This window comes from Lepisma saccharinum, chromosome 29 (assembly GCF_977018435.1).
Source record: "Lepisma saccharinum chromosome 29, izLepSacc3.1, whole genome shotgun sequence".
NCBI classification, from domain to species: Eukaryota; Metazoa; Arthropoda; class Insecta; order Zygentoma; family Lepismatidae; genus Lepisma; species Lepisma saccharinum.
Genome location: NC_139257.1, coordinates 30,436,704 through 30,452,231, shown reverse-complemented (window position 1 = coordinate 30,452,231; position 15,528 = coordinate 30,436,704). Strand labels below are relative to the sequence as shown.

Below are 15,528 nucleotides of genomic sequence, written 5' to 3'. Positions count from 1 at the left end.
CACGAACGGTAATTACAATGCTGTATTGTTTTCTGTTGAAATCTCAGACTGCTTAAGAATTGCCCTATCGCCATTTCTCAAGAAAAGTATTAATTACATAACGATGCAACAGATAACATCTTGCAGATATGTTACACTAAGTTTGATTTTCTTTGTACTGGTAGATAACCTTACGTTTCGATATGTCTTTCTAGATAACCTCAATATTTACGTCATAATAAGGTAAAGTTCAGGATTTCGGCCTTCGAGTTTGTAGCTTGTAGTTAGTACTGGGAGACGTATGAATAGCTATTCAGACGAGTTCAATTTGAAAAACCTTATACTTGGCTAAAATAATAAATTTCCATTTATGACAAAGATAACATAACAATTGAGACTGCTTGCTAATTTTTTTAAAAAATGCAACGTCACAAACCAGATATGAGGAAAACATAGATGGTAGCACCAGGCGTATAGAGTATAAATAATTTCTAGGAAGCGAAATGTTGATTCAGTAAAAGCAAAAATATTAAGAAAAGGTGCAAAATAGATAAATATTATGTATAAAAACAGATAATGAATAGAAACGATAACAGAACTGATATTTAATTGCTAAAGTGAGCAAGCCTACAATCAATTTTTAATAATGTATAAAGAAGTCTTGTTTTCCCTGTCCCAATCCCTCGGAGGATAAAATTTTGTACCTATTTGGTCAGCGCGAATCACCTGCGTCTCCAAAGCACAGTGGGAACCTTATATTTGGCTAAAATAATAATGACAAAAATAAAAAAAATGCATTTTATATACAAAATAAACCAATTTCCATTTATGACAAACATAACAATTAACAATTAAAGCGTGAAGGAGTCAATCGATGCCACAGACTGGAGAAGTTGGACCAGTAACAGAATCGTCTGCAAATGCTTCCAGCAGAAAGAGGGAAGTAAGGAAGACGAATCGAAATTGAAGTGCTCTGCACAAGAAACATGCCGTGGACTTACCGAAAGACGGTGTGAACTTCCCATATGAAAATAAACGGACGCATAACTTGGGGCCTAACTTTGGGGAGCAGCAGAATCAAACTTCAGACATAACCTCGAGTGGGTAGAATGAGTCTTGGGACTTTGGGAGTGGGTAGAATGAGTCTTGGGACTTTGGGAGTGGGTAGAATCAATCTTGGGACTTTGGGGGTGGGTAGAATCAATCTTGGGACTTTGGGAGTGGGTAGAATGAGTCTTGGGACTTTGGGAGTGGGTAGAATGAGTCTTGGGACTTTGGGAGTGGGTAGAATCAGTCTTGGGACTTTGGGAGTGGGTAGAATCAGTCTTGGGACTTTGGGAGTGGGTAGAATCAGTCTTGGGACTTTGGGAGTGGGTAGAATCAGTCTTGGGACTTTGGGAGTGGGTAGAATGAGTCTTGGGACTTTGGGAGTGGGTAGAATGAGTCTTGGGACTTTGGGAGTGGGTAGAATCAGTCTTGGGACTTTGGGAGTGGGTAGAATCAATCTTGGGACTTTGGGGGTGGGTAGAATCAATCTTGGGACTTTGGGGGTGGGTAGAATCAAACATGGGACTTTGGGGGTGGGTAGAATCAAACATGGGACTTTGGGTGTGTGTAGAATCAAACATGGGACTTTGGGGGTGGGTAGAATCAAACATGGGACTTTGGGTGTGTGTAGAATCAAACATGGGACTTTGGGGGTGGGTAGAATCAAACATGGGACTTTGGGGGTGGGTAGAATAAAACATGGGACTTTGGGGGTGAGTAGAATCAAACTTAGGTCTTCAAATGCGGGAGCAGAATAAAACTTGGGACTTAACTTCAGGGGCAGAATCCACAAGTTTTCTATTCCATAAAAATAGCATCCAGGACTTTTTTGCTAAATAACTTACATTTGTGCAATCATAAAAAATACTCCTCAGTACTTTATAACTCAGGCCCCAGGAGGTTAGCAAAATTATCCTTCACTTTTAAATTTAGTAACCTGAAAATTTGGGGAGGAAGGGGACAAGTTCCCCCTTGCCTTCGCCAAGTTACGCCTATGAACGAACGGCATGGCTTATGTAAATATTATAAATATATATATTCAACAAATAGCATATCTGATAAGTATATTAAAGTCAAGCAAAGTGCGAAGCAAGATGCAAACATATTATAACATCAAAACAATAGTTATGTAATGATGTGTATAGCCTATATCAAAACAAGAATATATACACTGTGTATTTCCCAGTTTGAGTATAATTGGCCTTTGCACACTTAATTAGCCGTGTTATTTCTACTGCACATAAAAGGGTGTAGCGGCAACCATATGCCATCAACTTTAGCGAACGGGATTTGAGAAACAGCTTCGAAAAGGAGGGGGGGCTGAGTGTCAACTCGCGATTCAAATCAAGCCATATCTGGAAAACCAGCATCGCCCAGAGCGGTGTGAATACTTAGTGCCAAAGAAGGGACATGCAACTGTCTCGCAAAAGTCTTCAGGCACTTCAAAAGGAGGAAGGAATCTTCATCTCTTCTTCCAGTATGAATTATGCAGGCGAAACCCACGGCATAAGTAAAGTGAAATGTTGAAAGTAAAAGTGAGAAACCAGGTTTCCTTCCCAAGCGAAGCAAAGAAAAAAATGAAAAGAGAACGTTAACCCTGAACAATGTACGACTGGAAGCTGTGCAGCAGGTCTGCTCCGCCGAGAAAGAAATTAGGTCGTGGCAGATGTGAGGTCAACAGAAGCAGGTTGTTATCCGTCCGCCATGTGGGAGGGAAGGCGGGTGCCTTGGAAGCAGATTGAGCATAAATTACCCTCAACCTAACATGTGTAATTGCTCAATTCTACTGTGAGGCAAACGGATGTCCCAACTTATGGAAGAGCATGGCCATTCTTTCACGTCAAGCAATTTCCTAATCGATATATGAATAGTGACATTTTCAGTTCAAGCTTCTTGAATTTTCCGCTAGGTGCGCCTTTGTTCTCTGCCCGAGTTCATTTGTTACTTTATTTAAGAATTAGGTCCGCTTTAGACGGAAGTATTTGCTTTAACATTTTTGCTAGCATAAATGCTATGTAAATGCATGGACGTCCGCAGTGTTTCTCTAGGGAGGAGCAAGCAAGGTATTTTTTTCCGGGGGGGGGCAAAGGAGGCATATTTTTCTCCATAATGGTAATGCCCCCTAAAAAAACACTCCTTCAGTCTAAAATTGTCATGTTCCTTCAACACCCTTACAATAATTAACATAAATTACTGGGACAAATGAAATTACGTGTGAAATATATACTTTCAGGTGAACCGCGGCCCCCCATTGCCCCCCTTCCGGACGTCCATGTGTAAATGCTTCTCAAAATCTTATAGCAGACAGTACTTGACGGTTATCTTTTGCGATTGCAATGTATAATATACACAGCACGAAAGACATGTACAGTTACACCATCTATGGTAAGTGCACGGTGTTGACAATTGAAACAACCAAAATATTCTTCCATGTGTGGACTGTATACGTTATAAACTATGTATTTAAACAGCGCCATTTCTTTGTACCTAAAACATTTCTATATGAAACGTTATTCCTCTCGGTTGAATAGTTATCGGCTTTTAAAAATGTGAAGTGACACATTGTTTACATCTCACGCAGCCGCCATTACAACTGCACTCGTGACCTGATTGGTTATGCTACGGAAATAGGACGGATCCTATCCTTCAGAAATGCCATGAAATATGCCATGGCATCTGGAATACCATAAGATTTTTTACTTTACACGGTAGCATTTTGGAAAGTGCTAAGGGAAATGCATTCGTCTAAAGTGGGGCTTTTAATGGGTGCGTCGGCACATTTCCAGTGGAAGAAGTTCTCTTCAAAGATCGGGTCATTATATAAAAACTAGAACTCCGTGGTTAAACATCACTTTGAGGGCTAAATAAAAGCAGCTTACAGGGTGCAAATGAACAGAAGTTATCCCCAACCCCTCATTTTCATTCCAGCCAACACTGGCGTACGCAGAGGGGAGAGTTGACGGGCCTACAGCACCTTCTGAAACTTTGAGAAAATCAAATCTTTCAAATGAAAGTAGTAAATAACTCATGAAAACCTGAAGTGGTAAAAACAAATCCACCTAAAATGACCCCCATTATAATTTGTCCTTGAACTTTTAAACGAAGGTTACAATGGTAATTACGAAATATTTTATAGTGTCCCCCGTCCACCCCTGAACGCAGACAATTCCAGCCAGTGCCAGTCAGGGATGATTCGTACAATATGAATGTCTCATTTGTAATAAAAAGTTGTGTCACGTTTCTTCTTTTCGAATACTATTAGTTCATTTTTTGACAACACATCTGGCTATTGTGAAACTTTAAACATGTAATGTGGGATCCATGAGTATTACCGTGCAAATTGTCCATGACTATTTTCATTAATTTATCTTACATCGTATATTTTTAAGCGATGGATTTTTATGTATGCCGGTGCACAAGTTGTCAACAGCTTACTTTGAGTTTCCTCAAATAAAGTGCACGAACATGGTGATGGACAATTTGCACGGTAATACTTATGGATCCGAATGTACCTTCCTTGCTATCACGAAATATTTAACGTTATTTTTATATTTGTTATTATTGGCTAGAATATAAAATATCAATGAATTCAATGAAAGAAATTGAAAGGACGTAAAAATCTGCTTTTAGAAGTTAATGTATAATTGTTTAAGAAATGGTAAACTTTAATATGATCCTTTAAAACTGCTAGATTCTTTTGTACAGCGCGAAAAATGATTAATACATTTGTTGCAAACTAACAATGAGTGAAGGATAAATATACAAAATGAATGATGCGGAAAAACTTCAGATTACATCACACGAAAACTGCCCGTCACAAAACAATGGTCAGGGGTGTACACGTATGTATCACCCTTATATACTAAGGCTTCCTACTCCATCTTCAAATGTCTACTTCTGTTGCGTAAATTGAATATACGCAGCGTTTCAGCGGATTTACAAGTCATATGCTACAGGAAAGCAGAAAAGGTCGTTTCCGTTTATGACACATGTGGCAACGTTCCATGAACATAATCTCAGTTTCGCCCTCCGAAGTTAGTATCAATGTTGCTAACCACAAAACAAACTTCCGTCCGGTATACATCATGACTTGCGTTATCTTCAGTGCGACTACCATGGGCGTCGAAAATGGAGGAGCAGGGGACACGTCTCCCGAACAGTTCAAAACAACAATCACCATTCAGTCATTTACTGCAAAATCACTCACCGGTGTGTTTGTCTATCAGTGTCACCAGTGGCGGCGATTGGGTTCTAAAACTAGGGCGGGGGGGGGGGGGATTGCAAAAAAAAAGTGGGAGGCAAGGACAGTTTACTTTACCTTTGTCCTTAAAGTGGGGGCAACCGCCACTGAGTGTCATGCGTGCATCGAAAGAGGGGTGTCATTGGTTATGAGGGTCAAACTATACCTTATATCCTAGGCCTGCGCACATAGTTTACATGCATCATCATTATTGGAGGTCATGGGTCGCAACACGTTATCAACACAACAGTCGCAAATGTGTGTCAAATAGTTGAAAAAATTGACATGGTTCGAATGTACTATTCCTAGCAGGTGATTTGGTGTGACTGATTCTCATATTGTGGTCTACCAATGATGACGTTTCACGTAAGCAAATAGGGGCTTTCCCGATGGCGTAGTGGTATCGTCGTCGCTTTGTAATCCTGTGGTCCTTTAAACTGTAGGTCCAGTACTGATTAGCCTATATGTGCATAAAGTGAACTTAAAACTCGAGAGACAAACGTAAGCAAAGGCTCTAACAGATAATTCTGTTTTGTATTCTCCATTTTAAATGTTGAATTATGTTATGCAGACACGTAACACTAAACTATGGGGAAGAAAGTGTAGATGTAAAATTTACAAGTGTTGTTCCTTGAGCTCCGTAGGAGCGATAAACAGGAATCACGTTGCAGACTCGTGAGAAAAGGAAGCGGGGGGGGGGGGTAATGAATGGTAATAGATACGAAGAAATTAATTCAGTGCACGTATTGTTGAATTCATACAACCGGGGTTGGCAACTCTTGCTTGAGTGTCACTTCATGGTCACTAAGGCAATGCCTATTTCACTTGGCTACTTTTTAAACTTGGGTAATACGGTTGAGGTGAAACACATGAGGATGTTTTCCTGTCACTCAGTCAAAAACGAGATACCGATGGCAGTACCAAAGAAAATAGAGACTGACGTTGATATTTCTATATTTTGAATCGGGGGTGGACAGTTTATTTTTCTCTCCCTGTTGTAGAAAATGATTACGTAATCAGTGTATAACGAAGAGGCTTCAAACACTAGTCCATTTTACTTCCTTTGACCGTGTCAACTCAGATGACGAAATAGATTCTAGTAACAGAATATATGGAGGAGTTTATGAAGCTTTCAGACCGAAGCCACGCGACAGTAGTGGTAACGTCGCGCCTTGTAATCAAGGACTTAGGGGTTCGATACCCGGTGGAGGCAAATTGCACAGTGGTTGAGACAGTGGCGTATGCTGAGTCAAAGACCTGGTCTAACTCACTACAGGATGAAGGGAGAAGACTCGGCTCATTCTTGACATCTTCAAAGAAGTCACGATGCCATCACAACGGTAGCCAGGTTGCCAACTCCAAAGTATTCAGGTTGCCAACTCCAAAGTATACAGGTTGCCAACTCCAAAGTATACAGGTTGCCAATTCCAAAGTATACAGGTTGCCAACTCCAAAGTATACAGGTTGCCAACTCCAAAGTATACAGGTTGCCAACTCCAAAGTATACAGGTTGCCAACTCCAAAGTATACAGGTTGCCAACTCCAAAGTATACAGGTTGCCAACTCCAAAGTATACAGGTTGCCAACTCCAAAGTATACAGGTTGCCAACTCCAAAGAAATCAGGTTGCCAACTCCAAAGAAATCAGGTTGCCAACTTCAAAGAAATCAGGTTGCCAACTTCAAAGAATCGTCATTATCTTTTTCATTAATCAGGTTAATTCACAGTTTCGAACTGATTTTTCTTCAGTATTTTACTTCCTAGGCTTCAGGCTTCGCAGATAGCATAGCTAGCCTCGAATATACGCTCCTGAGTTCAGATCCTACATTAAGCTGTAAGTCCGGTCCCGATTCGCCTATGTGTGCATAGAGTGGACTTAAAACAGCAAATCAAGCAAGTTACCAACACGCCACATCGTTCAGAAACAAAATAAAACTTTCGTACCGAAATGACGGGACAAGCTGCACGTGTCGCTCGGACTGTGCAGTTTTCTCAATGGTGTGCATCGTGTTGTTTGCGCATTCGCGGTGAATGCTTTCTTATAGACTGAAGGAGCCCGCGTCGCTTGCCTCTTCGGTGCAAACCTCTCTCTATCGTATGTCGCTTCGGTCTGAATGAGATTTCAGACCGAAGCGACAGAATCGTAGGCAAATGAATGCAACTTTTCGAACAGAAGCGACACGACAAGCTGTACATGTCGTCCGTACTGCGCAGTTTTCTCAATACCGTGCAATGTGTTGCCTCGGTTTGTTGTTCGCGCATGCGTAGTGAATGTTTTGCTTTAGACTGAAGGGATTCGTGTCGCTTCGGTGTGAAAGCCCGTGACGTTTATCACCTGTCGCTACGGCCTGAAAGCTTCCACAGAGTAGTTATAACATGGAATCCAGTAAAGGAGCTTCCATATTGAACGACACGCGACAGACGATGCACGATAGGTAAGGGTTCACAACGACATCGGTCTCATTAAGTCTACAGAAAAACATCCACTGCGCATGCGTTACAAACAGACCGAAGCGACACGATGTACGCTGTTGAGAAAACGTCCTAGTGACATGTGCAGCTTGTCGCGTCACTTCGGTAGGAAAGGTTGAATTTATTTCTGAAGGTCGTTTCCAAGAGACACGTGTCGCTTTGGTCTGACAGTTCCGTAAAGAATGAAGAAGAATGCCTTACAAACGAGAGAACAAGGAAAAAAGAAGAGTTGAGGAAAATGTGGATGGAAGACTTGTAAGATAAAAAATCGTGAGAAAGATACAAAAAGACCACTAATTGGGACTCAACCTTAAGATGACCAGATGACCTCCTTGTTCAGAGTCTGTCAAGATTTTTTAGTCAAAACGGGACGCCAAAATATCAGTTTTTTTTGACAATTACTTCTCGGCGTAGAATTATGGAACAAAACACCTTCTCCTCTATTATTATGAACTATGGCATTCTTGGTTAAAAGTTACGTAATTCACATTTCAATGTCAACATATTCCAACTTTCTTAAAATATTGGTTTGTGGACAAGTGACAAGAACGGTCTTTCAGTAAAAACTTTGAAACCTATAGGCTATTGATTAATAAGGTGAATAATCACTCGTGTGTAAACCTCAGAGTATTAATTTATTTCCTTAATTAGTTTTTAAACATAAGTATTTATGACGAAACAGTTTTTATATTAAAATTTGTACATTTTGCCGTCCCGTTGTCCCTTCAGGAAAATATGACAAATTGTCCCGTTTTGTTCTTCTAAAAATCTGTTCACCTTACTCAACCAACAGTAAACGTGAGATCCAACCACTGTGTCTCCAACGGAGATCGAACCGAGGAAGTCAAGGCATACAGGGCAACCACTGTTACCAACACACCATCATCACATACCGGGGAACTCCGAGAAATACAGGGTGATCCATTTAGGTATGGATAAAATAAAACATTAATAGAAAGTTAAATGTTGTAGTTGGAAAATTTTCATGTTGGCGTTTTCGTGCGTGAAACATTGGAGTTTTGCTGTAGTGTGTTGGCAACAATGAAGTTTGAACTGATTTCGTGATTTTCTTGACCAACATTTCAACGTTGGTGTGGCCATGGGGGAGCAACTACTTGGCCTCCCAATTCACCAGATTTAACCCCTCCAGACTGCTTCGCCTGGGGTTTCGTTAAAGACACGGTCTATTCACAGAAACCCACAAACATTGATTATTTGAAACTCAAAAACACACAGGCTTTCGACAGAATCACCCCAGTGGAATGAACTGAATCACCGTTATGAGTTGTGCAGAGTTCGCAATGGAGGCCATGTAGAAACTGAACCAAACTGTTAGTAGTGTATAAAAATAAAAACTCCCACCTTTCAGTCTTTTGTATACAATATTTCAGGCAATTACATTTGACCAAAAACATTTCACATCCATTTTATTTGAGCCATACCCAAACGGATCACCCGGTATATAAATGTAAGAGGCCCCAAATCCACCCAGAGCTGGAGCACAAAAAAATCAGGAAATTCCTTTGGGTTCTTTTCTATTTGCATTTTGACTTTATTTCACCTAGCTTAACCATAACGACGAAGATAAATGAATATTTGATGAAACAGCGCCAAGCATGAGAAATGCACTTCATTTTCTGGGAAAAAAAGCAGCTTAACGGTACATATTATGTAACTACTGACCCTTTGACAATTTTTTTCTTTACTGTAATCTAAGTCAGAGTAAATTGTCACCGACATGTTGTTGATATAAGATTACGCTTATCGCAATTTTAAAAGAAGTGCCATAACAATTTTCAAGTTAGTCGTGTGATGTGTTGGGTACGTTGCGTGAAATATCAGTCAAGTGGAACTTTTTTTATCACTAAAGTACTTCACATTAATTACTTTTTGAAGGATAGAGAGTAGTAACTGAGTGCGTTTAAGTCCGCTTTATGCACGTCAAGGCCAATCGGGACTGGACCTATAGTTTAATATGTACCTCCACCGGGTATCGAACGCGGGACCCCTTGATTAGAAGGCGACAAAGTTACCACTACGCTATCGGGAGGGCCAATAGAGGGTAGTGAAGCGCTTACCACTGAAAGTAATAAATGACGGTCATTTGTTTTATCAAATAGCAAAGTACTTCACCGAGATGCAGGAACAAGTCATATTTTTTTATATTCACTTAGCGCCGCTTTTCTTCCACTTTTGGCAAATCGCAACGATGAGAATGAGTGATGGTATGGTGAAATTGATGAACAGTCACGCCGAGGCCGGCGTGCTAAGTAGCTCGCACATTTTTAATTGTACAGTGATCTCAGTGGTCAAAAGAGTTAATGATGATCACGGCAACGAGGTCCAGGTCTCTGTATTCCTCTATGAGTGTCCCTTCATAATAAATAATAATAATAATAATAATAATAATAATAATAAAGAGTAAACTATTGAAATGAGATCAGTCGCACCTGGTCTAGTGAGTGAGGTCTGCCACATTCTCCGTCTAATTTCAACCTGTAAAGCCAGTTTCGTTCTCGTTTCAATATATGTAGAATAAGCACCAGGCAGTGGCGGCTATTGGGTGCCAAAACTGGGGGGGGGGGGAAGACAGTATATTTCCCTTTGTTTATACGGTTTAGCACATTGTGGGGGCAAAAGTGGTGGGGCAACTGCCCCCTCTAATCGCCGCCACTGGCAGCAGGACAACAAAAAGCCTTAGCCGGACCATGGAAAAAAAAATTGTCCTTACGACTGCATTCTTACTGCCTAACGCTTCGTTCCGACGCTACGCACCACACACAAAACTAAATGCATCATATCGATTGATGCACCAGAATGCATCGATTGATGCACTAAAGTGTGTTTTATGGCTTCTTCAAAGAATCAGATTCACATTTGATGCAATTTTGTATGTCGTGAAATTTGATTCAAGTGATTCAGTCGAGAGGCCTCCCCGATGGCGCAGTGGTAGCGTCGTCGCCTTGTAATCAAGTGGTCCCGGGTCCAATAGGTCCAGTCCCGATTAGCCTTACTGTGCATAAAGTAGACTTAAAACACCAAATCAACGAAATCCTTCAGTCGAGATGCACTTCAATGCATTAGTTCATGTTCCTTGATGCACCTTCCTGCATCTTTTTGGATGATGCACTTAAACGTTTGGTCCGAGCTACAGAGTTTATGCATTCTGGTGCATCAAAACGCATCAACTGATGCATTGAAGTGTATCTCGACTGAAAGGAATCCTCACTTCAATCAAATGATGCACTTTGGTGTTTCTTTCACGACATACAAAAATGCACCCAAATGCAACAAATGTGAATCTCATTCTTTGAATAAGCCATAAAACACACTTTAGTGCATCAATCGATGCATTCTGGTGCATCAGTCGATATGATGCATTTAGTTATCTGAGTGCACAGGCGTGGATAGGATTTGTTTTCGGGTGGGGTGCAACTTCCGACAAAAGAGTTTGTTTCGAGTCCACTTTATGCATAAAAAGGCTAATCGGGACTGGACCTACAGATTAATGTGGGATAAAATTCACTATGTGCCCTTGATTATAAGGCGCCAACGTCACCACAACGACATCAGATAGGCCCTTTTGACAAGAAAAATACCGTATTTGAAAATTGGTGGTGGAAAATAATACTAAAATAACTTGTAATGTATCTGTCATTATTAGGAATAGGATTTTGTTGATTACCAGAAATGCCCTAAAACACTGCATTTATGATGTAAAAAACTTCAAAAAAAATTCTCAAATTATAATTATTCTTTTATTTCCACTATGCTATGCCATACATGCAATTCCTGTCTGTCCTTCGAAGAATGTCATGAACAAATCAAACAATTATAGATGTTTTCTGTGTACATGGGTATGTTTATAAATACAATTATCCCTGTATGTGCGTATATTGTTTATATATGAGTATCTACATGTGTATAGTTATAAATGTCTCAATCTGTATATGTATCTTGTTCTACCTCAGTGAATATCATTTTTGGATTTATGTTCTCTAGAATACTTGTGCTGGTGTTCTTTATGAAATAATTATTGTAGTTTTGCTCTCCTTCTTCTTCTTTTGTTTTGTATTGTTGTAATTGTAATTTTTTAATTGTTTGAAATATATATGTAAGCCTATTGTAATTGGAGCGAAAGCTCTGTTATAGGTGACATAAATAAATAAATAAATAAATAAACTCCAGATACAATGAGTTGCAACTCGGCTTATCATCTAAGTTCACTAAGTTTAAGGTGCAGTATGTTACGAAGATTTTCTACAAGTTGGTAAGGGACAATGAACAATGAAATTTCATTTCCAGAAAGGTTGGCCCATTAGGCTAAATACGTACAAGAAAAATCAATCTAAGTAAATGACCTAAAATGCATGCATTACCAAAAAATGCACACAAATGGCCCAACAAATACATCAGCCTTGTCACAATACAAGCAATGACGCAGTGGCAGCGATTAGGAGGGACCTGGTGGGCAGCTGCCCCCTTTCTTTTCACTTTTACTCTCACACTATGCCAAATCTTATCTACCAAGGGGAAAGCAAAATGTCCTTGCCCAAGCCCCCAGTTTTGGAATCCAATCGCCGCCACTGCTAGCACGTTTTTGGATAACCAGAAATAAGAAGAAAGATCATCGTACTCCTAGCCCTGGTCGTTATGCATATTAATTGTGACGACGCTATTCTAGCACAATACTACTTTATCGCAAACATAACAATCACATAACAGAACGTTTACGATTTTGAAGCGAGTGTCATTTGCATTATTATGACAACCTTGTATGCACGAATCTGTGTTTAGAATGTAATTCATCCATCTCAACATCTAAGCAGTTCCTAAGCAACTATTAACGTTCCTCGATATTCTAAAAAAAATGTTTCTTACATGCATGGCACAAGTGCAACCTTTGCATGTGGTTTCAGTTTGCCTTCCCTAACCAACATGGAAACACGAGACAATGAACAAAATAGAATGTTAAAATATATAAATAAAGGGTACTTTTGCTCTTGTGCGAAACTTCACTTTAGAGTAATGTAATCTGGCAACATTTCAGGAGGGGCACTGGCCCCGTGAGCCAATGCTACAACCCATTTTGAAAACAGTATGGACACACAGGTTCACAGTTGCAACTAACAGATTAGCCTTACAAGTATGATTAACAAAATATATGACCTATCTCTCTGTAAATAATCTTGATATATCTGCATAATTTTCATAGTAAGTAATTTTGATTTTCAAATCAAATAATTTACTTACACTAGCGTGCCCAGGATTTTCGAAAGGGGGGTTATGTGAAGTTTTTTTGGTAGTCAGTCCTCATTTTGCCATCTTTTCCTGCCTTTGTTCTTTTTTTTTTAAATGCTGGGACAAGGGGGAGTTATAACCCCCACGAACCCCGCCTTGGGCACGCCACTGTTTGCTTAAGACATCATGTCTCGAAGGGCCGACTGGTTCATTCTCGTCCCGACTTTTACGGCAAGAGTCTCAGAACCTTCCCTGTGGTAAACCATAGGGGGCAGAGGGGGTAATTGCCCCCCAAATTGGCAGGTTTAAATTTACAAGTTAATGGTACTGTGCGTACCTTGAGATGCAAAGTAGTACGTAACTTTTACGATTTCGCAAATTTAACAGTTATTAGCAAAGTAGTCCTGGACATAATTTGTATAGGATAGAAAACTTTTTTATTCTCTCCCCAACCCCCGCCCCACTTACGCCCATGCACAGGATGCAACTGTATCAGCAAAATCTTATGAACAACCTTGCATGTCCCGCAAAATGTAAATATTCAACAAAAGAACAGTTACATAAATAAAGTCAAAGCTCTTGTCTAATTTGGTGACAGAATTTCACACGCTCACATTGCAGTTTTCAACTGCCTGCTTCAGACGACACGCAGACGAACTCGCATTACGAGAAAAGTACGACATATAAACACTTCTCACAAGGAACTCTCCCATGAACTGACGTAACACGACACAACTGGATCAACGGTAGACGTCAGTTGTCGCAATTCAAGTCAGAAAATTGAAAAATTATGTAGTACCACGATCTGCTTCATAATTCGCATTTGGACTGAACTGGGTCCAACAATGTTACGGAATCTGAAGCCAAATTTGCAGATTAAAATGTACAGTTTGTCTCATAATCCACTTAAGTTGAAAATACGATGTAGAATGTGTCGATTTTATCCTCAAATATTAGAATGTGTAATGAAAAAAATTGTCGAATAGGAGACGCAAATTACTGTTAGGTTCACTGCAACAGTCAAGTTGGTATCACTGCTGTTCCAAACAGCTGACAACCCTTGTTCGATTATGTGTGTAGACAGTGGCTTGGGGTTGGTTCTTCGTGTGTTTTACATTCCCCATTTACATTTGACCCTTTCAAAAACATTTTATATGCAAAATATATCAATACAGTGAACATTACAATGCATAAAATGAACTCGCACATATGTTTCAGCAACAGTTGTAACAACTGATTTGTGACAGACATAAATCCTTTCTTCATAGAAAAAATATCAAATGATAAATAGTACTTACCAGCCTTCTGCTACGATGTAATTTTCACAAACGTTCACAAAGATCCAATGCACTGTCATCTTTAAAATTAATGTTGCAAACAAGTGGTCACGTATCTTTTAGTAAAATTCACCACAGAAACTACAGTATCCACGATTCACTTTGTAACACACAACACTAAAACAAAAGTCGATTTACGAAATATCATTTAACAGCATAAACTCTTATCGTGTTTATTAATTCTCTTTCGTAGATTGTATAAGTAAAATTTGGCACGATTCGTGTGCTTTGCGGAGGTAACTTGTTGCTCTTAATGTGATAGGTTAGTTACACACAAAAGTATGCTGTAAACTTATGATCGTTAACACGATTTATCAGTTGAAATAGCCCTTGCACAGTTCATACTTTTATGTTCTCGGTAGCATTATCTGATAATTGCACGATTGTTGCTTCTTGCTTAAAAAATAACAATGCCTGGCGTTTATTTATTTCCAATAATTCAACAAATTCCGAGGCTACAACTTATCACACTGGCCTATTTCACGAAAATAATTATTGAACTTCTCTTCAATACAGAAAACGTAGAATGCGACGAAACGAAATGTGTACAAGTCACTCACTCATTTTTATGCAACTTCGATGAACGTACATCACACAATACTCGATGATCTTCAGGCAACTTTACAAGTAACTTCTAAAAATAAAAGTCCTGATTTTAGGCCTACTTAAAGCTTGTTAACGCACTGTCTTCACGTACAACACTTGGCACTCTTCACATGCTGAGGGGGAGGGGGCAACACACGTGGTCGTCTCGCTGAGGGAGAAACAAGAACCTTCACCCCCTGCAACTCTTCATACGTGGCAGCAGACAAATTATTAGTAGGTGTGTCAGGGTGTGTGGAATCCGCGCTGTGATGAGGAAGGCGGGCTCCGGTCGAATTCGTCACGGCGAGACGAGAAAAGTTGCCTTGCAGAGCGCCCAGACCGAACCTTCCCGTGCCGGTTCCGACGTCAGACTGGTTGAGCGTAAGCTATTACACTCAAAACTTGCCCCGCTCCAACTCGCTCGTGCGTTGTATCGAGATACGGCGCAGCTCATAGTCGCCCTCCACACGTACAAAAAAACAGAACTGGAAAACTCGCTCTACATCATACATCGTAACGCAGACATTGTGCATAACTTTCGAAAGATTTGTTTCTGTGTTGGAGCTACCAACTTATGAATGTCACCTTATCATTTGTTTGAAGTAACCTCTGACACCAGACGTCTGAC

General features: G+C 40.0%; 1 protein-coding gene across 2 annotated transcripts in view; it reads right to left on the bottom strand.

The window, feature by feature from the left end:
• Pde9 (phosphodiesterase 9) overlaps window positions 1-15,299 on the bottom strand; it is a 411,334-nt gene extending 396,035 nt beyond the window's left edge. The window contains exon 1 of one of the 2 annotated variants that reach the window (XM_083114911.1): window positions 14,277-15,299. The gene's annotated coding sequence lies outside the window, so the exon portion shown is untranslated. The remainder of the gene's footprint in view (window positions 1-14,276) is intronic. The other variant, XM_083114914.1, reaches the window with a different exon arrangement.
• Window positions 15,300-15,528: the final 229 nt, after the last annotated feature.